The 24,538-nt window shown below is 35.4% G+C and overlaps 1 protein-coding gene across 2 annotated transcripts in view; it reads right to left on the reverse strand.

Moving 5' to 3' along the window:
• Nucleotides 1-24,538, reverse strand: part of LOC121415323 (ADAMTS-like protein 1) — a 117,356-nt gene that overhangs the window by 36,374 nt on the left and 56,444 nt on the right. The gene's annotated exons all lie outside the window — the stretch shown is intronic.

Raw genomic sequence — 24,538 nt, forward strand, 5'->3', positions numbered from 1 at the left:
TATTGGGGGCTGGATGAACCAGTTTTATCTAATTGCCTATATAAATCAGTGGCAGATCCAAGCAGGGGCGCTTGAGTGCTACTTGTACCCTCTCTATTTACAAAACCCTTGATTTGCAAATGTAAATGCAATACATGATAGATCAGTTTTGAAAGAAGCATTCAAGCATTTTAAAGGACAAGTCCACCCCAATGAAAAGTTGATTCAAATAAAAAGAGAAAAATCCAACAAGCATTACACTGAAAATTCATCAAATTTAGATGTAAAATAAGATAGTTATATTTTAAAGTTTCGCTTAATTTCACAAACAGTTAAATTCACATCCTTGACTGTATGAAAATGAGGAGACTGATGACGTCACTTACTCACTATTTCTTTTGCACCATATTATATGAAATATGAAATCTTCAAATTTTCTCCATATTGTTGTGTGAAACAAAGATTAATTCCTCCCTAAACATGTGCAATTAGCATTATATAATACTATGTGGTTCAATCAAGTTGATCAAAAGTATTGTCAAATCTGTAAAAACAAAATATTGTATAATTCAAACAATCAGAAACAAAGGAAATAGTGAGTGAGGGACATCATCGACTGTCTCATCTGCATGTCACTGAGCTGTGCATACCACCGTTTTGTGAAAAATTAGCAAAACTTTAAAATGTCATAACTTTCTTATTTTACATCCGATTTTGATGAAATATTCAGCATGCTTGTTTGATTTTTCTCTATTTATTCAAATCAACATTTTTCTGGGGTGGACATGACCTTTAAGACTTCATAACATTTAGGTAGCTTTTCTAAATATATCTTTATATTATCACCAGGAGGACTTATATCATTAAATCATTAAAGGCAATACATCACGCTCTAAGTGAGACCAGGGATTGGAATGCTAGCTCATCAACTACGTGTGTGAGTAGGAATGTATAGGGTGAGAGGATGAGCCTTGGTGTTAAAGATGGTTTCTATTAAATGATGAGGAGTAGCAGGAATACACCTTGAAACACTAATCACCAAGGCAAGAATAAAGATTACACCATCATCACCCTTATACCATCTTAACTGGTAGTCAGAGCAAAAAGACTATAACTCACTCAAAGCAAGAATAAAGATTAGGGTCTTCACCATTACCACCAGTCTGTGATTTGTAATTTAGCTGGCAGTCAGAATAAATAGGTCGTAACTCACCAAGGCAAAAATAAAGATTACACCATCATCACCATTCTGGGATATAAACTGGTAGTCAGAGCAAAAAGGATGTAACTCGCAATCACCAAGGAAAGAATAAAGATGACACCATCATCACCATTCTGGGATATAAACTGGTACTCAGAGCAAAAAGGATATAACTCACAATCACCAAGGAAACAATAAAGATTACACTGTCATCACAATTTAGTGATCTAACAGGTAGTCAGAGACAAAACGCTGTAACTCACTCAAGGCAACAAAAAGGATCTTATATACGCCTATACTATGTCAAGCACATTGAATAATGCAAAACCAGAATCTTTATCAAATAACAAAACTTATAGATTTTACCCACAATCCATATTCAAAAACTAACAGTTTTATTTTTCCAATATGATGTGTTATTTCAAAATCTAATAATATTCTTTAAATATATATTCTTTGGAATGACACCAGATAACCATACAGGCTTATGGTAGAAGCATCATTATTTATCAATGGGGTGGATGAACTTCTCTTGATTGAAGGAGTGAATGTATATATGGAGGAGGCAATATAGCTGCATCTGTAGTCATTCATTCCAAATAATAATTACTTCTTCATTAGCCCTCCTTCCCCTAACTTATGACCTTCCTATGACCTGCATGCCCTCATTCAAGTACATTATATTTGAAAGAGACGTAGGCTTACATCAGCCCATGCACTGTTGATGCAAGGAGCCACGAGCACAAAAACTCTCATTAGAAAAATCTGTCACCACTTAAAATACATACTATGGCTAGTTTTGACTTTATGAACAGTGCCAAAGCCTGGACGGTCCATGGCCGAAGTAAGAGCTACAAATTGGGTCTAAAACCGGTAGCACTTTTGATACATGTGTTGTTGCATGTTTGATAGTCTCCAGTGGTGTAAGGACCAGCATAGTCTACATAACAGAAATAACTAGCATTGGGAGTATCCATCAAGGATGTAATCATTCCATGGTCTCCAGAGAAGGGATAGAGGAAAAGACAATGGGGCGGGATCAGAAGGAGGATTGCCAAAGCCTTAAACTTAGTATGAACTTGTAAAAAAAGAGTTCCACAACTTCTTAGGTTTTCCAACAACTTTGTTTGGTATCCAGACAAGGGGATGGAGAAAGGGGATGGGGCAGGAGAAACTCTGGTAAGTGTAGCGGTAGAAACGGTTTTCACCAAGGAGGGCCTCCATAACCCCAGACTTGGTTTAACCCTGCAAAAAAAAAGAGTCCCAAGAATACTTCATGTTTTTCACTACCAATGTAACAATTGCACTCTATCATAATCCCTATTAATGCAATCATACTGAAGTATCAAGGAGAGAGCGGTAGAATTCATGGTTAACAAAACTACAAGGATTACCCTATCAGGTGTGCATCAGATTGAGCAGCGCAACTGCCAGGAGTTTTGCTATCAGCAGTAGACAGCCACGACAAGGTAACTGGGTGAACCAAAATAAGATTGAATATCAAACTATTTACATGAGATCAATGTCAGAGAATGATAAAATGCATGGGGGTAGGGGCAGGAGAGAGGTATAGTTCATCCCTCAATACTCTTTCACTTTCAATACGAGTCCACATTTTTAGTACGTCCACATCTTCTTTGGACGACACTTACATTAGTATTGAGGGTTGTTTGATGACTTCTTTGTAAATTTCAAAATTGTTGGAATAGATTCACTGCTATACCAAACAATTAATTTTTGAATGCTGAAAATTAAATCTTAAATTTTTAAAAATTGTATCTGTAAAGCGCTTAGAGACGTTCCGATGTACTAAGTGCTATATAAAAGCGGATTGTTATTACTGTTACTATTTCATGACATCTAAAAGAAAAAATTGAAGATGCACAGAACTCATTAAATTGATTGATAATTTCACATCAGTTTCATCTGCTCAGATTCAATTTTGGCCGAGTGTTGGCTAGTTGACTGCATACGTTTTTTCCTACTGGGAAACTTTCATGTACCCAAACTGTCCCTTATGGAATACTCATCAGAGACATGGTGTCATGGATTCTTCATTTTCAATCAATAGGTACTAACTGACATGAAACATATGATTTTCGTTACTCACTAGTGAAAATTGCTTCTGACTTTGGGTCAAATGACATGAGATATCTTTAAAATTCATGTCGTTAGGGATCCTGTCTAAAGAGTTCTGATTTGACTCAAAATGAACCCAAATTCAAGATTTGTCTAAATTGTCTAAAAGGTTTGGGAATTGGGGAAATGAACTTGAGGTTGATTAGAATAAATAAAAAACTTTGAATTTATGAACCATCAAAACTTGAGATTAAGTCATACATCCTGTTTATTATTTACCATACAAAATGCACCTTATCAAAGCTAAATCAATTCTCAATAGATATATCCACATGAAAAGCCCTGATAGCAATGAAATATAAAGCAAAAAAGACTCCTTCATATCATGTTTTCCTTCTTTCAAACTCACATTCCATAGATCACAGCCAAAGTAGCTGACCGTGAATATATAGGTCTTTTGAACTTCACGTTGAATCAAAGTTGCAAGATCAGTCTATAAAAAAACCTTTGACTCAATTCTTAAACTTTCTACAATTTATTTTCTGATCCCTAAATTTATCATTCAATTTTTTAAAGAAATTTGGCCAATGGTACATTTGTGCTGGAAATTTGGAAAGATGATCTTTATAATGCTTAAAAGCATATTAAGAGAATTTTGAAATACAAGAAAACAGGACATGTGTTTCCCCTGCATATTATTCATCAAGAATTGTACAGAACATTATCCCGTGCCCCACAACAACATGATGCCAAACGTACTTTCCAAACTTTTGAACACAAACTCAAATACTTCAAGAGATTTCTCACAAAATAAAACAGAATAAACAAAATAGAAGTTCTGTAGCTTTGATATTTTACTTGCAGATTATAAAAGAATTCAACAACTGCTTTGGAATGTAGATTTAGTGCAAAAGATTTTCAACATGGAAGAGAAAAAATTGGGCCTCAAGATAAGATCTTTGTCCAGTCCCTTATGATATGCTTGCCAAGTAAGTCTTATAAGATGAACTGTGATATTATTTAAGATATGGGCATTGGGGAAAATTAATGTGATTCATGATTTGTTGAAATTATATTCCAGGCAAATGTCCAAGAAAGGAGATTTGTATTGATTTTCTAAAATGATAAAACTGCACTGATACATTCTAAAACAATGACAAATGTCTTGGTCTTGATTGGCGGAGGCTACTCTGAAAATCTAAGAGGAGAAAAAAAATCTTTCTTATTTTGTGCCATAAACTTTTATTCTTCAAATAATGCATGATATATCACATACTATTTATCTAGGCAAGTTTGTTTATAGGGATTATATGTAACTATTTTGATTTGTTAAGAATTGTGTAATTATGTGACTTATTATCATGTTTATATTATTAAAAGAGTAAAAAGAGAACTGCAATTCAGCCTTTGGTTGCTATTGATTTTTTTAAATAAACCATTTACATAAATGATGACGATGATGAGATGAACTTAAAGATACCAAGCAACAATGTGTAATTTCAGTTGATAATTGCAATTGATTAATTACAAGTATTCATAATTCTAATTCTGTGATGCTAATTTCACTGATACTTTTAAATTATTTCACATTTTGAAGTATTTCCTCTCTGATTCATCTGATTTTCCTTCAAAACATCTTCAACAGTAAAACTCTGGTTAGACATTTATACTTTTTTTTCACTACTGAGACTGAAATTACAGCAAAACAATAGTTATACTCATAATATGGATATTCTTGTGGGAACGTCACTTCCTTCAATTTGTTAAGACTACTGGTGTAATAAGTATTGGCCATTTTTTTTACAATAAACCTATTTTGAAGTTGCACACTATAAAATGTGGAAAAAAGAGAAAAATATCATAGTAGTTCCTGGTTTTCACTTGAAGTTCCGTTTCAAAAGAAAAAAATAATATTCTCTTATTTGTAAGAAGTAAAATGTGACTCAGAATTGAACAATTTTATTTCAACTGATTTCACATTCCAAATCAGATCAGTTCCAAATCTTAGGCACTTTAACTCTGAACAGACGCGACTCAGAGCTATGACTATTCAGAGTCAATTTGACTCTGCAAGAATAAGAGGGTACAGCATCAAGATCATCTTGATTTTATTATCATAAACAAGTTGAAAACATCAGAGTAAATCAAATAATCACATTGGAATATTGTTTAGAATTGGCCTGCACAAGCCTGGAAAACATTAACTCTATAGGTTACCATTTATGATCACAGATGATAAGGACGGACTTCCAATGTGGTTCTAATAGCCTACGTCACTATTAATCAATTGGCAATACCAATATCCGTTTGAATATCCACCATGACATATAGGCCTACAGTGTAGGATCGTGACCATAGTCCAATCGTTTCTGATCTTTTCTTCTTTATTTCGTTTTGATCCATTGTGCCATTTAAAAAAAAAAACTTTAGGCAATCTAAGATTAGTAGATTATTGATATATGTACTTGTTTGAATTCTTTTCTCAAATGATGATTATGGAAACTAAAAAGATACTATTAAAAATGCAATATTACCTCTTTTGATTTACATTAGAAATTTAATTTTCACTGAATTTAGGTTATGACAAATTAAAGTATATCAATTAATGAATTCAATTCTACTACATAATGATTTTCTGGTAAATTTGGATTCACCCCTAATAACAATCTACAGAATTTATAGTGATTGTACCCTAATTATCTTTCTCAGTTTGCAGGACTGACTAAATGAAAATATCAATCTTTATCCAATTCTAAATGACTAATTGTCTTATTCCACATAGGAAGGAAAGAAAATTTAATCATATCTTGTTATTCATCAGGCTTTAGGTGTGTGCAGGAAGCACTATAGAGAGCTGGTAATTGGCAATTATCATTGATACACAAAGATAATGAGAGGAACCAAGTAACATGGCTGGATACCGCCGTTATTAATTTGATACAACCACTTTAGAATAAGGTCAATCTTGGATCGCTTTCACTGAAGAATGATGAGGTGAATTTGTCAATGAAGTTTATTTGAATAGAGTAATATTCCGGGGGTAATATTGAAAAAATCTGCAGGGACTTACTCAAATTCAAATCAAGTGATGTAAAGAACAACAAATTAATAATAAAAAGTGGTTAACATTTTATTACATAAATGCAAAAGTGGCAGCACTATCTATGTCTAATACAATTTTTTGCTGTCACCACATATTAGCAGAAACAGACAATTTTTTTCACTTGGGAGTTTTTTGCATAAAAAAAATTTACTACTATAGATTTCACCTCACTTCATCTCCCTCTACTTCCCTCATCTACCAATATCTTCTCATTTACACCCTACGCATTATTTTGATGAATTTTCGGTTTTTAAGCAGTTTTCCATTTATCAAATTTCATTTTAAAATTCAGAACGTCATGGTTGGCATATTGGGGAAAATATCTTAAAAGTCATGAGCCAGAAAAAAATATTTGATCTTAATCATATGACCCATTTTAACATAATATCCATAAAATTATTTCATACCTCACCTTTTTTCCATTTATTCATTTTCTTATTCTTATTTTTCCTTTTGTTTCCCATCATCAGTCATGTAAGTTGTTGAACTTTGAGAGGGGATACATGTAACTTCTCCCAATAGCATTACCCCCCCCCCCCTCCCCCGAAATAGACATTTTACTTCATTGATATCATGTTTCACAAAAAATGTATTTCTGTGATCATCACTGCTTGAATAAATTGTTATATATCCTTTATAAATGCCAAAGTATTCTTTTATCTGACCACATTGGAGAAGGTTTAGGAATACAACAGTTGCTTGTGTATCATCTCATAACAGTCAGTCATTTGGCAACAGGAACATGATATATAGACCTACATTTCTCACAATAAAAGTCTAAATAATAAAGGCAATAATCATAAAGCAAACAGCTGTACATAGCAAAATGTTGGCAACTGTGCAAAATGAAATTGCCAAGTACAATAATCCTGGTCTTAGAAGTTATGATCCCCAAGTCATTGTTATTAGATCAAGAATTGAAAATCAAATGACAGAAACACCCTGTCATGTGTTATAATATCATTTCCTATGTGGGTCAGTATGAATTGTCCATAAGGCAAACATTATGTGTCATACATATTTAATCCAGAATCAATTCTGGGAAATCGTGATATAACAATGGGAATGTACATGTAAATTGATTTTTTTTTGCACTAGAAGACAAGACTAGATGCAATGGTAGCTATCTTGGAAAGATTATAGCTTTTTGTGTAAGTGTGAACCAGATGACAATTTTCATAAAATAAAACATAGATTCTCATGATGTAAATCAAATAATCCTAGATTTATATATTTCAAATAAACTGATCTAGAATATTATTTTCATAATGTGCCTCTCAGCCAATTTGGTTTAGGGCTGTTTTAACTTGAAAATGGGAGCTTTAGCCCTATCAAAGTTGATTTACGTGCTAACCCACTGAAGTCACTGTTGGTCTTTGGAAGTGATGGCTGCCAAAAGTTACAGTGCTATAAAAATGTCATTTATTATATGTCCTAATATGAATATAGCAAAACTGTTACATATCCCTGGTTTCATGATGGAAAGAACCAGAACGAAATTTTATATATTTCCATTCCATGATGCAGACAGTAACAACTTATCGTTTTGTGTCCAATACTTGTTAAGGGGTGCATTTTCAGAATATGGAAAATATGTGTTTAGGGTGCTTTTCAAGACCCCATGGGCGAGCATGGTATCCACTTGTCAATGAAAGTGCCCCCCCCCCCCCGGTTTAGCATATTGTACTATATTGCAAAGATTAATAAACAATAATCATTAAAGATAAATAATTACATTGGATGGCTTTTCTTCAGGGGATATCAGAAATATTATGTTTGTTAGGCTAATATTCTGGAGATATTTATGGAATAGGCCAACGTATGGTATCCAATTCTGAGCCATCAAATATAATAGCAATATGCCAATTAAACTATGGTGATTCATTAAAATGATGGAATCTCTATTTTCTATTTCATTCTATTTCTCTCCTGTTCTCTTCATGATCAATCTGCCTCTCCCTCTCTTATTTGCTCTGTCTAACTGTCTCTCCCCCCCCCACCACCAACTCTCTCCATCTCTCATTCATATGACAGATTGAATAATAAGATTGAATGAGTATTTAATATGCAGCGGTCAAACTGTTGAACAAGATGAATATCAAAGGTGAGGTATGTCTACTAATGTCTCTTTCACCTGGCATTAGTCTTTCTTCAAGCCTCATTACACATTTCACTTTCCATCTTAATACAAGTGAAATGCTCATTAATACTTCAGATATGTTTGTATGTACTACAAGGATGGTTTTAGAGAGCAAGGAGGTCTTTGTGCAAGTTAATTTAATTCGTAACAGAAATCCATTGGGCCTACATTACTTTACTCACCTTTCATCATATGACTTATGAGTTAATTCATGTTAATCTTATGAGTTTTTTGGCTCAAATTCACAATTTGATTCTGTTTCAATATCGCACATAAAAAGGAATGAAAAAAATGTTTGGTTTAACCTAAATACAATCCTGTACTTTCTTAAACGTAAATGCAGACGGAATACAAAGGTTGAAATCTTGCAGATTATAGTATGTTTAGATTCTGTATTTATAAATCCATTGTACATAATTTCAACCAAAGATGAATGACTTTAATACAATGCAAACATAAATTTAGTCCTAATTCTTACTTTTCAAATCTTTATTTTCCCTCAGTCGATTCAAGGATGGAAAAATATCCAATCTCGTCAACACTTAAAATTATGAAATCTCAGAGGATTTTATATCAATGTACATGATTTGGATCCCTTGAATTCTTCTAAAGACACTGACAATAAAGAATCAAATTGCTTTGTCTCGCGTCCCCAGGATATTAATGCAAAGGACAATAAAGCTGAATCAACGACAAAGTTATCTTTTAAATTCTTTAATGATGAATATGAAAGAGAAAATAACCATGGTTACATAAGGTTTTGTAATGAGGCAGGGAGTCTTATACCCTTTTCATAAACCTATCCTCCAATTAGCCGCCTAAGAGTAATGCGGATAATTCAATAAAAATTGCGTTCATAAACTACGAAAATAAGCCGCATTATTTTTATGAGCGCCCATCCTGAAAAAGGCGGATAATCGCCATGACAACTGGACACGCCCCCTCCGATGCGGTTGTGTTGGAAAAGGGTGACCTTGTGACCGCACCATGGCAATTATCCGCATTATTTGGAAATGCGTTCATAAACTCAAAATCTTATCCCGATGCCGCTATTATGCGGATAATAGCAGCATCAGAGTAAATGCGGATAACTCTTGTCCTCCTCTGATTTTACGACCAAATTATGCTGCTATTAGCCGCATAATTGGGTTTATGAAAGGGGTATCAGTCAATTCAAGGATGGAAAAATATTCAATCTTGTCAACACTTGAAATGATGAAATCTCAGAAAGAGGATATTATATCAATGTACACGATTTGGATCCCTTGTATTCTTCCAAAGTCACTGACAATAAAGAATCAAATTGCTTTGTCTGGAGTCCCCAGGATATCAATGCAAAAAACAATAAAGTTGGATCAAAGTTATCTTTTGAATTATTTAATGATAATTATGAAAGAGAAAATAACCATGGTTACATAAGGTTTTGTAAAGAGGCATGGAGTCTTAGTAGATAATATCACCACCAATATGATAATCCACTATCATACTATCAAACACAGAATTGTGCCATACAAATATGTGAACACGCACAAAAACGTGGGATTTCAAATTGTACCTCTGATCATGAACCCTGTTCATATTCAATTTCAGTTGTGTTAAGAGTGTGAAATGGGTCTTGTCAGGGAACGCCTTCTCAATGTAGTAACATTCATCCCACCCACAATGAGAACAATGATTGCATTCTCCCACCGTCATTCAATAGCAACCTTATGCATAACCTTCAAACAACATGACTGTAATCCTAACTTCAAATTTTTCTTTCAGAAGAGGTTTTTTTTTTCAAAGCTCTGCCAGTGCCAGCCCAGTACCAAGTTTTGCCCTTGGGAGTTTTTAAGGAAATGTTTCATTATTAAACATTAGGTGGTTTGAAACTGCCTCGATCACAAGAATCCCCGTTGAATTACCAGAAATTTTTTTGGCTAAAAAATACCATTAATTATTCCTGCATTCACACCGCCCCCGAAACATACCCTTCGGGATATGTTCCAGAAGTTACGAGCATGTGCAGTATGGTCTGATAAGCAGGCAAGGCGCGAGATTCAAATTCACTAGCCCAGCAGCCACCCACGCCACCCCGCCTAACGACACGCTGGGCTAAAAGTTCCCGTAATTTGCTTTCACATTGCCAAAATACCTGCGACCTTGGAAAAATCCCCGCGAAAGTTCTCGTAATTTCGCCAAGTACCTACTATTTAGTGGGTATTTTCTGTCGCGTAAATTTCCCGATCAGAGAATACCTGGAACTGACAGAGTTCGAGGCGGTCTGAAACCACCTATTTTCATAGCCCTTCCACATGAAGGTAATATTGTACCATTACAATACCTTTTTAAAGTGCTATGTCAATGCCATATAAATGAACGCTTTGCAGTTGCTAATGTAAACATTGTCATGTGTTGAATGATATGATGGTAAATTTGTTTTCAGCAAGTAGTGGGCTGGTTGTATAAATGGCGTGTAGGCTTACTAGTGATTAAAGGGAGACTAGATTCATTGATAAGTACGGCATTGTAATTGGCAGAACACAATGTCAAAGCAGAGTTGATGCCCGATGCCCTTTGGTAATATGTTAACCTAGATACATACTACCATAACCATATCCCATATTGGTCCTTTGCATATCATGACATGGACTTACCTGAATTTATATTTAAAGAGAAATGCCAGTAGTTGCAGTAAACACTGATTTCAAGAGAAAGTCTGTAAAACCAGGCTTAATTGTCAGAATATAATCATGGATCTAGATCTGGTACACTTACATAAGCTGAACTTTGTGAAATCTTGAATCCTACGCTGAAAAATGTTCACACTGAAGATCACCAACACAGATAGGCACACGTGGGACAGTGTATTAATATTGCTGGAATAAAGACCCGACGGAAGTGACCGAATCCGCGCTTATTTTGCTTATTTCTCAGCAATTACACAATTTCTTCCAGAATCCTTTGGCACATATTTTCTATATATACAAACAGACACTTGGGTGGTCATTATATCAGATTCAGTCAAAAGTCATTTTGAGATTGTTACCAAAACTGGAATTTATCTTTAATCTTACTTTGAAAATTTTCTTAATTTATTTTAATCTCAATACGTGGTTATCAAATATATGTATGTGTATTAACAATGCTTTCTCCTGAGCGTGGATTTACTAACAATTCCCCGTTATGTACATACCGGTATGATGGACTACATCATCATTCAGACCAATGCATTCCATCATAGGAGAAAGCACGAGACAAGACTAGGAAATCTACAATATTTTCGACAAAATCTGACACACAATAAGGAAGTCATTAAGCTTTGACAATTGAACCAAAAATTTATAAAATACCAATTTTTCATGGGCCAACGTCGCTAACACTGTCAAATAATGATGACCCCTGATGCTCCTATGCAAAAGTGCCTCCCCCAAAAAAATCAAAGAATCTATAAAGAAACATGGTTCCAATGTATTTTCTTAGTAAAGTCTTTACAAATCCTCTGAGAAGGTACATCCACCACTCTTAAGGTATGTAAACAATAATGAGAATTATCATGAAAAAAAAAACAAATCTAACACATTTAAGTGATTCAACCAACTTGTTTTTTCCTTTAATGTGAAGTCAAATTAATGTGAAGTCTGATCAAATAATTTTATTGCCATCTTTCTATTGCTAATGATCTCAACAAAAAATTTTCTGAAATTCTGTCAGTTTTATATATGTAGTATTAAGAGGATTACAAGAAAAAAAGAGATGCACTGGACGACTCCCACTAAAGTGTAGTTAAACAAAAATCATACTTTTGTTAATACAGCTTATATATCAGTAATTTAACTTTTTTTAACATCATTGTACTACTCCCAATACAATCATAAATCATCTTACACTGACAAGATGAAATTCCCAATGTGCATTATGGTAAAAATAATGATTTTCACACTACACTTTTTCCCTTTAACCCCAGGAAATCGATGGGGCTAGGGGGCGGGCCTTAGCCCCACCAATATCCCCGGGTTAAGCTTAGCCCACTTCGTTTTCACACTACGTTTAGCAAAGTGGGCTAGCACGGTAAATAGTACGGTACTATCTGGCCCTGCAGAAAAGCAGGGTTAGCCGGCTTATTGTGGTGCTAGCACCAAAATTGCGGTGCTAAGAGATGCAGTGTGAAATGAAACAGGGCTAAGGAAAAGCGGGGCTAAGCATTTATAGCCAATCACAGAAGTCGAAATTGCACGTTAATCGCACTCTGTATGGTAAAATCATCAATATTCATGAGCTGTGTGAGAGATTAAGGCATTAACCCTGGCTAAGCAAATAGTATGGGGTTAAGAAAGACAGTGTGAATCGAATAAAAGATAGTATGGGGTTAAGGATAGTCCGGGGTTAAGGATAGTGCAGGGTTAAGGATAGTCCGGGGTTAAGGATATGCAGTGTGAAAAGCATACTAGAATACAACAGACTCACTCCTGTGTTGCTTGGGAGACCTGTACTGTGGAAGCATATTCCTCATCCATTGTGGTAGCGACAGTCTATTTTCACTTCCCTCGACCCGTGGTGTATTTACTACTAAGAACAGATACAAACACAGAGATACACCCCTCCACATCGACCTCAGGCTAGCTCCATACATGATGATAACTTTTCAGTCAAGTCTTAATGTATCTTTGACAATGCGCTTGATGATATAGCCCCCTGCAAGGATTTCTTCTTCCAGGGTAAGTGCTGGTTTGACGGCATCAAAGTTCATTCATAGAATGAGTATTCACATCTTCATTGTAGCTATGTCCTGAAGTTCAACCCCAAAATGCCTGAATTGTAGCTATACATGGATGCAGTAACTTTGGGGTGACTCGATAGAAAGACGCCTTCTGTGTCTCTAATGTTTTCCAAGTTGATCCGAGTCAAAGTGCGATGGGAGAATCGTTCATGAAATCGAACAAGTCTTGATGAATGTTCCGAGTAATGCAGTATTGATAAGATGACAACCAGTATCTAAACTCTCAATGGACTTCTCCAACTCCACTCTGACCCAACCAAGAGAGAGAGAGAAGGAGAAAGAGGGATGCCATCCGCTCTGATAGCTCTCTTCCAAGGCTCACTGCAAATCTGGAACTCGTTTGATGAGTAGTCGCTACCCAGCTTGATATCAATACAACCTGGTTCACTGGCCGGCCGCCTCACATCCCCCATATACCCAACACTCACAATTGAAATTCTTTGAATTGATCAAAAAGATAAATACATTCAGCAGCTCATAACAAGGTGTCAACGAAAGGAACAACCGGAATAATGAGAAGTGTTAAATTGGGAAGCAAGAGCTATATCAAGTCGCCGAGTTAGGACAACAGAAGAAAATCAGAACTGAAACTTGAATAGAAGTGGGGGAAAAGGGACCTGGTATTCAAATATACAGAAATATATTTCAGTAAACTCAATCTCTTAACATGTAAATCATATCTTTGTGGAAGTGCCAAAGAATGAGAGCACTTGGCAATGTCTTACTCCCTGCCATATAATTATAGTAAGAGGGAGACCAAATAAGCACCTTTGGACCCCTTTACAAGTGGAATTCTTCCAATGCTGTTTATTCAATAATATCTCTTTCAGAAACATCTAGAGCAAAGTACAATGTTCACATAAACAAACATGAAGTCCATTCCTACACCTGACTATAGCTCTGCACTTTCTCATGAATAATTCATTTTTGCTAACCAATCACAATCTTTCTCTTCAGAAATTCCTTCTTTCCAAACCTTTCATGAAGAGAGCATAACTCATCTGTCCAATCATAACCTCCCCCTGAAAAGGCTCTACTCATTATACTTCATGGGGAGGGTCAGGATGTGTTTCGTGAGGGACTATTCAAGTCATCCTTGGAATAGTCTGTTGGTGCAGACTCTTCCTTAAACAAAGATGAAATCAGTCAAGGGCAGTGTCAGAAAGATAACTAAAGATCATTCTATCCATATATTTTAGAAAACCAATCATGAAGATCTGATGACATTCAAGGCCAATGGTTGAAACTCATCTTGTATGTTTATATTATCTGAAAATTCTGAACCTGATATTTTCTTGAAATGCAGACTAAAAAGGGAAGAGAGCAGCGACAGAAATTCTGGTAGACATGGCCAGGGTCCTTATCTGTCATGAGTATAACAAGGAAACATTGTTCAAGTCAATGATGATCGAGGGACCAATAAGGCAAAGCCCTCCTGATTTCCCATGGTGCCTTGTTAACTATAACTAAGTCTGAAAATTCCCAAACTTTCTTCATATCCATCTTTCTATGCACTCTGCTTTTACGCTGCCATAAAGTTGAAGCAAAATGATTTGTCACTAATAACAGTACCATCCAAGTCTGAATCAAACAGTGTTCGACATGAAAAAAGGGGCAAAGGTCCTCTCCTGAAGGCCCCTCTTTCCCCCAAGATCTAATACTACCAGTGTGATTCCATGCCAAATATAAATCCACATCCTTACAAAAGAACTACAACTCTATTAAGCTACACCTTGGCAGCATTCCATTCTAGTACTACTTATATGTCTTATCACATAAACCATATTTCTGGAAGATTTTTTTGAATATTTTGATAGAGTTTTCACACAATTTCTAATTGCACTGTATAAAGAACTCATATCTAAACAACAATAGACATGTAAAAAATACCAATTTCATAAATAATATTTGATTAATTTTATGGTTGGTTTCAACATTTTGATGAATAAGTAGAAAGGTACTTTCCCCATTTTATTTGCTTCTAGAATTTAGTCACAGTGCAATGACGAAAATGAAATAGACTAATAAACAGGTTAATAGACTGAATAAAGTTCACTCTCACTTTCAAACTACATTATATAAAAAATGGCACTAATGATCACATGCCTAAATGTTGTGTTATGGTCATCATCATTGTCACCATTACTATCATAATCACTTTCTATCTTCAGTATCTGGGGAGCGTTTCATCAATATTTTCATCCGACAAGTTGTCAGATCTGACATCTTTCCTTGATTCTGATTCGCTGAGAGGCACTGTTCCTATGGTAACTGTCGGATAAAGTGGTACTTGTCGGATAAAACGTCTGACAAGTCCTTTCATGAAACGCTCCCCAGTACAACTACCATGATGATTGAACAATACAAAGCATTCAAACTTCCTGTCAACCACATAACAACTAAAGGCCTGGTCACACCGCCTGACCGTTGTTGGAGCAGTCGTGGAGCGGAGAGAAAAAAATCATCACCGCTCGCTACCGTTCACCATTTTCGATGTCGATTGTTTTGTTTTTTTCCCGATTTTTTCCCCCAATTTTGTAAGCGAAATTTGACTCTCTTCCCTTTCGCTCCACGACCGCTCCAACAACGCTCGGGCGGTGTGACCAGGCCTTAAGGCCTGAATGAATATTTTGAAGTTTGAGCCCAAAACCAGACCATCTTTGGCAAAATATTCCCCCTCCCCTTCCCCCATGACATTCTAAAGGTCTATTATAAATCTGATTTCTCAATGGAAAGACATTCTGTAGGCCTAAGCCTAAAAGTCTGGAGATGTTCTGTGCCACACCACTGGTAGATCGAGTCCATGGTCAAACAGAGTACAGTTTCATATATCACAAGCATTCTTCTATGCTTACAGTCCCAGTTGGACATAGATTTCTGAGAATCATAATCTGAGACATTTCACATGATGTATGTGTTCACATTTTTGGCACATTTATCATTCTTTACCTCTTGCCACTTTGAGTCCCGACAGTTTCGCATTCTTTAAGTATTCATTAAACTAGACATAAAAATCCTCAAAATAAAAACTTCCAGCTCAGGTTTCAGTAATCACATTTTTACAATTCCATTGCTTTCAGTATCCCATATTGTAAGTGCTGGATGAACGTACTTGACTGTGACTTTGATACATGGGTGCAGTAACTATTGATTGCAAGTTTCTTGCAATTGATTGCAAGTTTCTTGCATCACCCCATTAGAGATAAATCTATATTTTAACACTTTACTTTTGGTTATTACCCTTCTTCAAGACATAATATACTTTATATAGAAAATATATCAATTTATAGAAGCTTGAACGTGAATTGTAGAAATTAAGTTGAGAGGGTTTGATGGATCTGACAGAAAAAAAATTATTGAGTAATATTCATCAATTCAGCATTCTATTAAAAATACAATTAGACGTATCCATGCCAATAGACATAGTAGTTAAAAAATGATGGAAATTATGTTTCTTTTTATATTGTATGGAAAATGCGACTAAAAAAAGAAAAATACTGTTTGGAATGAAAATCACTGTAGACATTCGGAGGGAAATTCTTAATATCTAAATCCTAAATAATCAACAGAAACATCTGATGAGCAATGGCAAATATAACATTTTTATCAGTATTTTAACCAGATTATTTCCGAGTGTATTGCCTCTCTTTGTAATACTATTATGATTCAGATGAACACAGATTTTTCACATCTCTAAGTGATACAATACTAGCAATTTAAAGGTTCAGTGAGTCTATTTAGGCATTGACAAAGTATTATAATCTACACATTAATACATGTTGTAAACCCATTTGATTTACACATTTACTGGTCAAATTTTAAATATAGCATAACAAAATGTGACAAGTTAATGTGTATGGAAAAGACACTATCTCTAGGATCAGGCAAAGTTGCAAATCTCCTTATCCTCGATCAATTCCTGTACAACTTGCTTGAAAAATTGTATTGTAAATTTGGCATGAAATATCAAACTTGTGAATGTAATATGATGAAATCAATGAACAAAGATCGTAATTCCAAAGATATTTGGTAAGAAGGAAAATCATTAAATGTCTTGTGCATAATTCAATTTTATTTCATGAATCACATTTGAATGATGATCCAAGCCATTTTATTTGATACTGAATATATAATCTTTATACAAAAATATCTTTTTCTAGAGAAAGGGACAATTTGTGTGTCAAATAGATTTCTCTGCCTTCCATTACCCAATATTATTTGGCAGATGAGCAGTCGTGTTTAACTTAAATCTCATAGAATTTAGAAATATTTTTCAAAAGGTTGGTTTTATGTAGTTGTGTATCTTTAGCTACATTTTATCATTAATAATGAAATTCAGGAAAAGTATCTTTAAATACACCATTTCTTTTCAAATTCAAAGCAGACTGATACCGGTGCATCAGAGTTTTTCTGCTTGGTAAATGCCCAGATGAACAGTGCAGGTTAAAAACAAATTGTAAAATATACTAATAATCATTACTAGAACTAATCATTACTACCTTAAACACAGCTTAAAAGACAAAGACTGACTGAAAGTGACTTATATGCTTTTCACACTGCATTTTTTCCTTAACCCAGGGAAATTGGCGGAGCTAAGAGGGGTCCTAGCCCCACCAATTTCCCGGGGTTAAGCTTAGCCCACTTCGTTTTTCACACTAAATTTTTGCAAAGTGGGATAGCACAGTAAATAGTATGGTACTATCAGGCCCTGCATAAAGCAGGGTTAGCCAGCAATTGCGGTGCTGGCACCATAATTGCGGTGCTAAGAGAAGTAGTGTGAAATGAAACCGGGCTAAGGAAAGTGGAACTAAGCATTAGCCAATCACAAAAGTCGAAATTGCACGTTAATCACGCTCTGTGTGGCAAAATCATCAATATACACTAGCTGTGCGATAGTCCGGGGTGAGGGCGTTAACCCGGCTAAGCAAATAGTATGGGGCTAAGAAAGACAGTGTGAAAGCAAAAAAGAGATAGTATGGGGTTAAATATAATCCGGGTAAAGGATAGTATGGGGTTGAGGAAATGCAAAGTGAAAAGCATACTAGAAAGCTACCATCATTCTCCTGTGAATTATACTTTTATAGGCCCCTTCTCTACAAGTAGTAGAGGCCATACTGTTCCTACCAAGGCCTATTTGTTCGGAAGCATTGCTCATTAGTGGGCTGTCATCAACTTGTGTACATTTGGTTCTCATTTACCCTTGCTAGAATGTGATGCATTCCTTTCTCTGATACACCCCTCATGAGCATCAAACATTCCAAGAAGTGGATGGAATATCACATGCAGAAATAATATGACATGGATTAGACATGGGTAAGGTGTAATAATGAAAATATTACACACCTAAATAATCTGTTATAAGCAGTACTTATGTAAACTTATACCCTTTTCATAAACCTATCCTCCAATTAGCCGCCTAAGAGTAATGCGGATAATTCAATAAAAATTGCGTTCACAAACTCCGAAAATAAGCCGCATTATTTTTATGAGCGCCCATCCTGAAAAAGGCGGATAATCGTCATGACAACTGGACACGCCCCCTCCGATGCGGTTGTGTTGGAAAAGGGTGACCTTGTGACCGCACCATGGCAATTATCCGCATTATTTGGAAATGCGTTCATAAACTCAAAATCTTGTCCCGATGCTGCTATTATGCGGATAATAGCAGCATCAGAGTAATGCGGATAACTCTTGTCCTCCTCCAATTTTACGACCAAATTATGCTGCTATTAGCCGCATAATTGGGTTTATGAAAGGGGTATTATAAGCCAGGGTTCATTATACATGAATTATCCTAAGTTTCAGCTATACAGCAAACTCAATAGGTCGAACGAAGGATAGTTGATATTACACTGAACATTACAGCGTGTATAAAAACAGACTTCATACTGAATGACAAGATAGGCCTGAACGCCTTTTTTTCCCTTTTTTTCTTACCTTTAATGTGATTTTTGATTTCTTTAATCTCATTTAATAACTGTAAATATTGTAATTTGATCTGATTTTCATTAAAAACATAAATACAAAAAAAAATATTCAGACACCTATTAGGGCATCTTCTATTTTGGAAATGAACCTGCTCTATCCAAACGACTCCCATCGAGACCACCCTCCCCCCCAAAAAAAAAAAAATACATTCAAACTTTTCACTCTTGGCGGTCTTGCAAGAAATTATTTGTAATCAATTGCAAATATCAGCTGCCACTTAACAGGTGATATATCAATCTTTAACTACAGAAAATAAATTTATACTTGTTGAAGCAGACCAGCAATCTATTGCAAAATTTTCAAATTAGTTCAAGACTTATGATTGATTTGGGGCCCTGACTTGAAATTATTGAAAGTTTCTTGCAACACTCCATTAGTCACAATATTGTCACTTACAACAGAGTGACTTATTATAGATCTAGAAGGCCCTTCTAGTTGATAATGATTGTTCAATATGATTTAGTCTCCAGTTTTTTCTCGTATTTTGTGTGGCCTTTGGAAATATTCATTGCACATTTATGTCTGTTGCTTGAACATTATTCCATTTTATTCAACCAAAAATATATTTCCCATCTGTTCTTCAAATCATTGCCTTAAACATAGATTCTTTGGGTTCCATATTCCTTTTTTTAAAATGTATCATACAAGATCCTGGGGCCCCATTCTCGGGGGGGGGGGGGGGAGGGAGCACTTCCATTGACGAGTGGATACAATGCACAACTAAGGGGTCTCGAAAAGCACCCTAAACACATTTTCCATATTCTGAAAGTGCACCCCTTATCAAGTATTGGCATGTGAAACCCTACCCTTAACAAGTATTGGAAACAAAAACGATAGGCTACTCTTGGCAAGTATTCCCTGAATTGAATCCCTAAACAAGTACAGTGATATCATGGACGTCGGTCGTCAGTTTTACCTTTACCTACATCATCTGGATTTCGTACAGCCCCTGCTCCTCACACACATCGGGTGACCTCACGCGCAATTTGTATACTCTAATCACATAGTGTTGACTCTTGGGGCAAAAAGTATATCTTTTGTAAAACATTTTAGTCTTAATTTTTTATACCCTCGCAAATTTGACCCTAAACAAGTAGCTTTCCTAACGAAAGTGGATACCCTTTTTTCATTATGTTAGTGTTTTTGACACTCTTATTACGTACGCAACATGCACCATCTTGAAAAAGACAGCCTCTATACAATTCTTTTTTGGTTGCGCAAGGTATCCAAGGTAAGGTAAGTGCCCCCCCCCCCGGCCCCATTACATAAAAATATATACCAGTAGTAAATCTGCCATTCATTGGAATCTTTCATAGAATCCTTGAATTTGACTGGGTGTTGTAGACTGTTAACATTAAAGTAACTCTTAAGCAAGGGGACCCAGGTTTAATTTGATAACATGCACCTGAACACAGCTACAGTTCAGCAGAGAATGTGAAGTCACCAGAAAAAAGTCTGGAAAAGATTGAAGTTGTAACGAGCCGTGTTTGACCACCTAGCGCTCTACCACATTCCAGGTATTTAGTACGCTGACACTTTACGAGGAAACAGGCAATTCACAGCAGAGGGACTCCCTAACATGGGACCTATTTCCTGACTTGCAATCAAAATTAATTAAAATCATATTAAGTTTTCTGAAAGTGCAAGGTGGGTAAAAGTAACAGATGTTGAAGGTCTTTGCCAGTTGAACTATAACATGTTGAAATATCGACATACATTGTAACACAATTGAATGAAATTCGAAATAAGATGTAGATCTTTAATTCAAATTGCAAATGTATTTAAAGCACATAATTCTAAAATTATCTCCACGAACATCACAAAGTAACATTTGTAAAAAAAAAAAAAACATATTATTACCAGCAATGGTTTCACACAGTAGTAAAAATTATCCACCATCTTTCAAAGTAACTTTATTTTTCATTACATTTATATTTCTTGTCCTAAAAAGTCTCTAAAGGACAGTTGCTGCATACAAATAATGTACAATATGAAATGTGATAATTGTATAAAGTGTAGGAAAATTAGTTTTTTGTTATCTGCATGAATCCAGATTCAAACTACATAAGATGTCATGAAATCGATATGCATTAGACCTATGAAAACATTTTGCTAGCCTATGGAAATGCCAGATAGGCCTTCTCATATTCACAGACTTAAACAAAAGCTTCAAACTGAACCATTTCAAATACTTGCCATTTACATTCTGTCGCATACATTTTAACTTTTAAGAGTCATTACAATTCAGATGGCTTGCTTCGATGTATTTTTAAAAATAGGCTAATTTAATCAACGCTTGATTGGAAATAAGTCAAAAGTACTAATCCAATTTACTCCAAGAACAAAATCCCTAAAATAGTGAAGAAAGTAATCAAGAAGGTGAAGTAGGGGGAGAAATATTAAGCAATAAGAGATAGAGTAGATACTGTCATTCTGCTGTATCATCATTCTTAACCTATTGAATACTGATTTATTTTATTCCTGCAGACATATTACAGGAACCAACATGTTCCTGTGCTCGAGTGGTTAAGGTCCAATATTCAGTAACGTGTGAATGATGTTCTATTTGAGAAAGTGTTACCACTTTCATACCGACCCTGCTCTGAAATTCCAACAAAGATCAGAAAATGTAAGGTTAAAGGTCAAGTCCACCTCATAAAATGTTGAGTTGAATCAAAAGAGAAAAATCAGACAAGCATAATGCTGAAAATTTCATCAAATTCGGATGTAAAATAAGAGTTATGACATTTTAAAGTTTCGCTTATTTTTCAAAAAAAGTTATATGCACAATTTAGTCACATGCCAATGAGAGAATCAATGATGTCCCTCACTATTTCTTTTGTATTTTATAGTTTTAAATTATACAATATGTCAATTTTTACAGATTTGACAATAAGGACCAACTCTACTGAACCATATAATATTAAACAATGGTAATTCTACATGTTCAGAGAGAAAAAAAAATTTGTTTCACAGGGCAATAAGGAGAAAATTAAAATATTTCATATTTCTTATAATAAAATACAAAATAAAAAGCGAGTGAGTGATGTCATCAGTTCCCTCATTTGCATACCGACCGGGATGTGCATATTACTATAATGTGAAATTAAGCAAAACTTTAAAATATCATAACTTTTTTATTTTACATCCGAATTTGATGAAATTTTCAGTGTTATGCTCGTTAGATTTTTCTCCATTTATTCAAATCAATTTTTTGTTGGGGTGGACTTGTCCTTTAATTTCACAGAGATATTTTCATAGTGAGAACTTAGGATGTGAGACAAAAATAATGAACATCCTTTATAGGAATGCAAGAAGTCTTGTTGGTGACCAATTGCTATAGCCTGCAGACCTGCCAACCTCTGGGAATGAAAAACTGTATTCTGTGATAAAAAAACTGTATTTTTCCCAAAAAAAGTGTATTTCATAATAAAATGCTGGGCGCACTCCACTCATCCCGGCGCTCAAGCTGCATGCAAGCTAAAATGCGAACTGCTCATGCAGATGAAAAAAAAAATCGCCCCATTATTGGGTGTTGCAAGAAACTTGCGATCAATCGCAAGTCTATTTTTGGTCCCTAATACAATCATATGTCCTGCAATTACAAATTAGTGATTGATTGCTAAGCTGTTCCTTGAAACATGAAGTTTAATCCGATACTCCACTCATCCCGGCGCTACGTTAGCTACAGCTAACGTAGATCTATCAGTTGTAAAATTGGAGCAGAAAATTTGCAATTGATCGAAAATATTTTCTTGCAACACCCTCTTAGTTACCTGTGAAATTTTTTTTTCTCTGCAGGGATTTATCTGGTATCTGTATGTATCACAATACCCAGACAAGTGACACAAACACTCCGCCCCCTCTCAACCCTGGATGGACGCTTTCAAACTCCCCAGAGGAATGACCCCTTAACTCCAGAGGGCAGCATAACAGTGTCATGACATTGGAGGCATTGAATGAATAAAAAAATGTGTGAATTAATTTGTGTCAGTTATGACAATTTTAGTTGCCCTATCCACGTTAACTCTTCAGAAATATAAAAAAAGGGTTCTTCAGGCAGTGATCACTGAAGCATAAGTGGTAATGATGAGTCAAAATAAGGTTATCAGTGTAACTGAGTCATAATAAACTGCTCAATTTCATGAAGATCAATGGTCAATCAATGGTATTGTTTTCTTCTTTGTATTGACTGTCACTTGGAGGTGGAGATGATCGACTAATGGGAATGGCGATCATGTGAACTTTGAGGTAATAAGCCACTTAGAGTGATAATAGGCTTGTGTAACAATATTGTATTGGACACTAGTAACTTTTCATTTGTACATGTAAATGGTGATAATGGACACTTAAAGATAATGATGGACATGATAGGTGAGATAATAATGGGTCTTGATGGTGAAAATGATGAGCACAAATGAACCAGTTAACCCTGTTCTTCCAAACATCAGTTAGTGGATACAGGTATGGGTAATGATGTATCACACTCTTCTCTCTTTTCCTCTCCTGTCACATAACACACGTCCCGGGGGGGCACTTACATTGACGAGTGGATTCCATGCGCGACCCAAAAAAACACGTAAAAAGGATGTATTTTTCAAGATAGGGCACGTAATGTACGTACCGTAATAAGGGTGTCAAAAATACTAATATAATGAAAAAGGGTCTATTTCGCTAGGAAAGCTACATGTTTAGGTTCAAACTTGCAAGGGTATAAATAATTAAGAAATTGAAAAATCATTAAAAAAAATAGAATCTTAAATGCTTTAAGGATGTACTTTTTGCCCAAAAAATCATACACTACGTGTTCAGAGTCCGATTTGCGCGAGGTGTGGGAGGTATGTGGGGCAGTACTAATGATGTAGGTAAAGGTAAAAGCGACGGCTGTGACAGATAACAATTAAAATATCGCTGCACTTGTTTAGGGGTTCAGTTCAGTGAATAGTTGCCAATGGGTATTGCTTTGTTTCCAATACTTGTTAAGGGTAGGGTTTCACATGGCAATACTTGTTACGGGGTGCATTTTCAAACTATAGAAAATACTTGTTTATAGGGTGCTTGGTATCCACTCGTCAATGGAAGTGCCCCCCCCCCCCCCCCGGGCACTCGTCTGGGTAGGGGTCACCCCCCCCCCAGATTTGACAATAATGACCAACTTGACTGAACTATATAGTATTATATAAGGCTAATTCCACATGTTCAAGAGAAATTACTTGTTGTCTCACTCGACATCGAGGAAAAAATCAGAATATTTCACATTTTATTTAATAAATTACAAAAGAAAAAGTG

This window comes from Lytechinus variegatus, chromosome 5, assembly GCF_018143015.1.
Source record: "Lytechinus variegatus isolate NC3 chromosome 5, Lvar_3.0, whole genome shotgun sequence".
Classification (NCBI taxonomy): Eukaryota; Metazoa; Echinodermata; class Echinoidea; order Temnopleuroida; family Toxopneustidae; genus Lytechinus; species Lytechinus variegatus.